The following is a 5,830-nucleotide window of genomic DNA, read 5'->3' on the forward strand; positions in this document are numbered from 1 at the left end:
TTGTGTGGCGGCGGGCGTTAGAAAAACACATGATGTAGCCAGTTGTTTTGGAGGGCAAATGGAGCAGCCATCATAAAGGCCGGTTTTATTAGCTGTTGCTTGATTTGTTCCTGCAGGCTGCGGAGCGAGCCGCTAAATCAATGCGTCCAGCTGTTCTCCGAGCTCGCCGGGGCTCTCTGGACGCGCAGCAGGTGTATGGCCCCCTCGGCCCAGTCACACACACCCGCTCACATAACAAATAATAACGGCCTCCACACACGGCCCATCCATCACTGTTATGGCCCGGCCCGGGAGACCGCCGCTCACACACTCACGCACGCTCGAGTGTGTGTTTGTGTGTGTGTTAATGTGTAACACAGAGCACATGCTCATACACAGTTTTGGAAACACACACTGACAAGAATTCCTGCACATATAGTGCATATTATGTGTATACGTATTGGTGTTTCTATACTTGTGAGGACTCTTTTTTCGTGTAATGGATTCTTTAGCTTCTTTTTCCTGAACTTCACGCACAACTGCAACTCCTACCAAAATGTCCTCACTTTATAGAAAAGTAGAGAAACTCTAACTGGTCCTCACAAAGATAAAAGAGCACACACACACACACACATGCAGCAAAAACACATGCTGATTTAACACACCAACACTTTCCCATATGTGTGCACACACACACACACACACACACACACACACACACAAAGACATAAGAAGTGGCACACATGTTTGTGCTCACACTACGACTGCATGATATATTGTGTCGGCACTGAAACTGTGACGTGTGCATATGCAACAGTCACATCACAGGATGAGCGACGTCACGTAAGCACGCCATGCCGCAACTTTTTTGCTGCTTGGCACGAAAGGAAAAATCGCACAGTTATGATGACTAACATTACCCATCCAGCCTTCTGCGTTACAACAGGTTACGTGTGTATGTGTCGTAGTCTGGAAGCATTTATGGCAATTGAGACTCTTCTGTGTATGTGTGTGTAGAAAAGAACTGCAACCGGGTCAGCAAGTGCTGCAGAAACAGTAAAGTGAGTGCTTTTTCTGAAGCTACACATAAGCTCAAGTTTCAGTTTAACGACTGTGAAAAGGGTCGTGTTTGTGTGTTCGCTGCACAGAGGAAATAAAGCATCTGTTTCATCCAATGTCGCCACAACGACACCTCCTAACCAATCTTTACCAGAGTTGTTGACTGTAAGAGCTAGTCAACAGCTACGAGATAAGCTAAAGCTAACTGAGTTAGCCAAGAGAAGCCAGACGTTTCCCGACTACAGGCGTGGAAAGGAAACATTAACACCAACGTTAATCTGCAGGAGAAGTCTGTCTGATAAACAACCAAAGCACGCTCCACTAGTAGTCGACCACAACATGAAAATAAGCAAATAACAAGTGGGGAGCAACTTAAGGGAGCCCTCTTAGTTTTAGTTAAGTAACATATTAATTGACATTTTAGATCATTGACTTAAGGCTGGAAGAGTTTTATATGAATACAACAGTGTCACGATGAGTCAATGAGTGTGTTAAACTACCTAATTCCCCTCTCCTCCCCCTTACAAATGTTTTCAGAGGAAAGAGTCATTTTTCATCTGACTGTACGTCCGCTCTGCGTCTTTCACTGACACAAAAACAGAGCGAGACACTGAGGCTGAGATAAACTGCACACTGGTACAACTAACAGAGAGACACAAAGTATTCTGACATGCAGTACGCAGGAGTTACACACACACACACTTCCATACTCGTCGACGAGATGCAAACACTACACACATGCATATACACAGGGGGGCGATCCATCATAGTTATGGCTCAGTTCCACTCAGAACCTTTTTTTAAGCGACTGAGTGAAGGGTTCGAGTAGATGAAGAAAAATGTTCCATGTGTTTCTGTCACCAAACTGTCCTCTGCTGCTGCTGTGTGTTACACGACGTGTTGAGTTCAAAGGTCGGTTCAGATTTACAAGAAATATGTTGGTATCACAGGGACGATTTCTTTGGTCAAAATACTGTCGATGAAACATGTTCACAGTGAAGTCTCTGAGATAACAAGGAAAGGTACGGTGCTGCTGCACATTTACATTTACAATGCCGTGAGCGCCGCTAACGAAAGTCCACTCACCGTCATTGTTTTTGGGTGAAGGCAGAAATCACTGCTAGATACAACATGAGGTAAGTTAGAGAGCGGCACACAAATACAACAGCTGGATTGCGGTGAGGCCGAAAATCAATCAGTCCTCCGAACAGCGAGGCTCCACATCTGGTGTAACTCAAAACTGGAGGAGGAGGAGGAGGAGGAGGAGGAGGAGGAGGAGGAGGAGGAGGAGGAGAGGTGATTCAGCAGGTGATGGCAGCAAACTTCACTAAAGAGTGAAAACCAGAGGAGAGGCAGGAGGAGAGGGTGGTAGAAGAAAGGTGGAAGAAGAAAGGGAAAGGAAAGACGGAGCAGAAAGAGGGGAGAGGAGCAAGAGGAAGGAGAGGAGTAGTGTAAAGGAAATCAAAGAGAGGAAAGAGAGGGAAAAGTAGGAGACAAGAGGCAAAGGAAGGAAAGCAGTAAAAAGGACATAAAACAAAAGGAGACGAGTGGAGATAGGTGAAGTGAGTGAAAAAGGAATGAAAGGGAGAAGAAAGGAGAGAGGAGAAAAGAGCTGGGAATGAAAGTAAAGAGAGGAGAGAAAAAGGAGAGAAAAGAGGAAAGATAAGGTGAAGAAAGGTAAGGATATGACAGGACAAGAGAAGTGAGGGAAGCAGAGGAGGCCAGATAAGACAAGACGGGGAGAGGAGCAGGAGAAAGGAAAGGAAAGGAAAAGAAAACAGAGGAAATGAAATGAGATGAGAGGAAAAGAGGAAAGGAGAGGAAATGATGGGAAAAGTGAAGTGAGAGAAGCAGAGGAGGACAGGAATGAAGGAAAGGAAAGGAAAGGAAAGGGAAAGAGGAAAGGAAAGCACAGAAAAGGAAATGAGAGGGAAAGAAGAAAGGGGAGAGAAGAAACAAAAGGAAAGGAAAGGAAAGGAAAGGAGAAAAGATAAGAAGTAAGGTAAGAAACAGAGGAAAGGCAACAACAGACAAGGAGAGGCTAAATGAAAGGAAAAGAAAGAAAATATAAAGAATGGAGGAAAAAGAAAAGTAGTAGAAATTAAAGCAAAGAGAATGAAATAAAAGCAGGAGAGAAGCAATGGGGAGGAATGAGGAGCCAGGGAACAGGAGTAGAGAAGGAGGAGAAGAGCAGAGGAAGTAGAGACAAAGTACTTCTGTGAATTCAGTTATATATTTATTCATGTCCAGATATCTCTCTGTATGAAACTGTAGACACACTGAGCTCCATCCCACCCAACCAGAAGCTCTCCGGGGAAACGGCAGTCGTCACTACTTCAAATCCAATGACATTTTATAACTGTACAGGAATCTGTGTGTGTGTGTGTGTGTGTGTAAGTGTGACATGTGTATGTGGTGTGTGTATATTCATGTGTGTGTAACCTAGCTGCAGAAAAGCAACTGCTTCGGGCAGAGGGACATATCTGCTTCAGCTCTTAACAGCTGGTCCCTGCAGTTGCCCTTTTCCACACATGAAAGGGCAACAGTCACAGTGTGTGCGTGTAGTGTGTGTGTGTGTGTGTGTGTGTGTGTGTGTGTGTAAGACATGAAAGACAAAAGCAGCAACAGGCATTGCTAAGAAATGTTCAGTGCCTCGTAAATCAGTACTGCACTGCTGCATGAACACTTGTGTGTGTGTGTGTGTGTGTGTGTGTGTGTGTGGGAAAGTTTGATTCATTCATGCCCATTTCTAAAGCTGCTGTTATTGATTACATGTACGTCATGTTCAGGAGAAGCCAAATCAGATCGTGAGAACCGTTTCTTTGGGTCCATTTAGCCAGTTTTTAATACATTTGCTCTATTCAGTATCTAATAAACTGTATTTTCAATCACTGACAGTCTGCTGTTGTCATGTTTTTTAAACACGGGGCTGTGATTCAGGAGGAAGAGTGGGCCGTCCACTAATCAGAGGATCAGCCATTCAATCCTTGGCTCGTCCAGCTGACATATCAAAGTATCCTTGGGCAAGATGCTGAAGCCCAAATTGCTCCTGATGGCTGTTCCATTGGAGTGTGAGTGTGTTTAAACTGAGTAGCAGGTGACACCTTGGCCACCAGTGTGTGAATGTGTGATTGGAGGACTAGAAAGGTGCTATACATATTTGCCTTTACCTACCTACGACATTATATCCATCTTACTGTTGATTATTTTTCAAAAATATCATTGTCATTTGTGAAAGCACCAATAGTCAACCCTACAGTCTCATCACAATACTGATACTCAAGTATCTGGTCAAAAATATTTTTGTATGTGATTTTCTCCATATTGCCCAGCACTACTTTAAATCCGAAAATATTGGGGATCTATCCCGATAGATAGATAGATAGATAGATAGATAGATAGATAGATACCTTATTTTTCCCAAATAGTAGCCCGGGTGTTTATTTCACAAAATCGATTTTGACCCCAGGCGTTTAAAAGAACCAGGCGGCTATTTGCTCAAGGCTTTTATTTTTATTTTTTTTGCATCGACCTGCACCAGGCCGTTATTTGGTTACAGTTCCTGTCCAGTATGTTTTTTAGTGCAAAAATACTGTATAATGTAGGGGTGAGTTCGTGTACAAAAATCTCTTAACATTTAGAGTGGGTCATTTTTTCATGTACACGTGTTTCACCGCTGGGTGGTGCTATTGCATTATACCAGTAAAGCCCCAGTTATCCGAATACCAACCGAACGGGCCAACGGTTACAGGCCGCCACACTGAAATATCGCCATTCCGACGGTCCGCCATCCCGAATTCTGGTGCCTGTAGAAGCTGTATGCTGCATGCGTGCCAGCGATTTTCACCGGGGACGCATGTGAGTAATTCAGGCTGACATTATCTGTTTTTCAGCGAACTCTTCTGGTAATTTTATTAAAAGGCATGGCATATAGGTCCACAGCAACTTATTATTATTATTATTGGGTCTACAATGAGTACCGGGCCATCAAATCACAGCATCCGCGGTGAGAGGACACGGAATTGTGTGTGCTTTTACGCACGCGGGTCAAAGCAATCACGGATATTTGATGTGGGAAAGATGTAGCCAGATGTATTACCTGTTTTAGATATGTGGCTGTCTGCGCGTCCGTCCGTCCGTAGCACGAGTCATGTGCACCACTTCAGCACCGACTCGTGCGTAAAAGCGCAAACAGTCCCTCAAGGAGGGACAGGCATGAGGCAATGAATGAGGAAATAATCGCCCTGGCATTTAATCGGACCGGCGTTTAATGCGCAAAATGGGGTCAAACCCCCAGCGGCTATTTGCCACCGGGCGACTATTTGGAAATATACGTTAGATCAACAGATAGATAGATAGATAGATAGATCCATAGATAGATCCATAGATAGATAGAGACAGTAGAGTGAAATATTTTGATCAAGTTTAATTAGGGGCTGTCCACACATGATTTTAAGCTAATGCAGAGGTGGAGGAAGAGCAGATCTTTCAGTGAAAGTAGTAATAACTTTGTGTGGTCATCTGTTAATGAGCTGCAGTGCGACACATCCAGTGTGTGCTGGGAACGCCACATGACACGCAGTGCGGCAGTGGCACCCTGTGTTTTCAGCTTAATACTCACTGAGCAGGGAAAGGTGTCCATCACTCCATGTCTTCATATCAGTTTCTCTTATCCTCAGGATGTAAAAATATCCTGTGTACAGAAAAAACAGACAGTATTGTGTTTTAAAGTATACTGATTATTTAATGCTTTACCCAAATTGTGTCATGATATTAGAGTAAAAGTAAAACA

Source organism: Epinephelus lanceolatus, chromosome 14, assembly GCF_041903045.1.
Source record: "Epinephelus lanceolatus isolate andai-2023 chromosome 14, ASM4190304v1, whole genome shotgun sequence".
Taxonomy (NCBI): domain Eukaryota; kingdom Metazoa; phylum Chordata; class Actinopteri; order Perciformes; family Serranidae; genus Epinephelus; species Epinephelus lanceolatus.